This window comes from Enhydra lutris, unplaced genomic scaffold (genome assembly GCF_002288905.1).
Source record: "Enhydra lutris kenyoni isolate GAN:26980312 unplaced genomic scaffold, ASM228890v2 scaffoldscaffold48, whole genome shotgun sequence".
Classification (NCBI taxonomy): Eukaryota; Metazoa; Chordata; class Mammalia; order Carnivora; family Mustelidae; genus Enhydra; species Enhydra lutris.
In genome coordinates, this window is record NW_019154132.1 from 16810045 (window position 1) to 16811187 (window position 1143).

The following is a 1143-nucleotide window of genomic DNA, read 5'->3' on the forward strand; positions in this document are numbered from 1 at the left end:
CAAATCTATCACTTACTAGCTGTGTGGCCTTGGGGAAGTTACTGATCCTCTTTCTAAGCTTCAGCTTCCTCATCTGCAAATAGAATGAATATTTACCTCAACAGGGTGTTGGTTCCGATGAAAGCATGAATAAATGTATAGCTCATAAGAACTGCTCGGAGGGGAAGCATGTAATATCCAGCTATCAGATACAAATGAACTCTAAGACATTCATACCGTCTCTACCACCAAATTGCACCATTCAAAGCACTCTATAACATCATGTAAGTCAAATTGTGAAACCAAACGTACAGTACCTCGGATTTTGTAATGCCTTTCAGCACCTAAGGAAACAGTATCAGGCATTGGTTTACAGAGCAAAGGACTTTCCCTGGTGCCTCTGACAATAATCACCAAGATTATAAGGAGTTGCCAACTATGACAGACAAAATTAATCTACTTCCTCCTCTGTTTTCCTGGTCTTCCTACCTCCATGCCCAGGCTCCACCAGCAATGCCCCACTAGACCCCTCAGGTGTACATACTTTTCCTCATCCTTTTTAAATACAATTGTTTCTCTTTCACAGCTCTTAGCTAGGTTTTTGACAAGCGGAGCAAAGTAGTTTCTAATAAGCTAACTCATGGGGAAGATCTGTACCTGAATCTTTCATTGGGCTGCATACATGGAAGATGGAACTGTAGCCCATCTCATTTTCCCTTTTCACCCTACCAGATTCAGAATTTCCGGCACAGGAGAGTGAACTGGCTGGGACTCAAAAATCATGCCTTTCTTGGTGATTTGTCATTTGATGTGTGTGGAGGACAACCTTCATATCCAGGCTTTGAAAGGAACATGTGAAAAAGAGCTAGGCCAACCTAAGACAAAATTTCAGAATAGAAAACTGGTAAGAACTGGGGCACCTGGGTGGCTCAGCCAGTTAAGAATCTGCTTTTGGCTCAGGTCATGATCCCAGGGTCCTGGGATGGAGCCCCATGTCAGGCTCCCTGCCTGCGTCTGCATCCCTGAGTCTGCGTCTCCCTCTGCCACTCGCTCGTGCTATTGCTCTCTCGCTCTCAAATAAATAAAAAAAATTTTTTTTTTTTTAAGTGGTAGGGGGGCGCCAGGGTGGCTCAGCGGGTTAAAGCCTCTGCCTTCGGCTCAGGT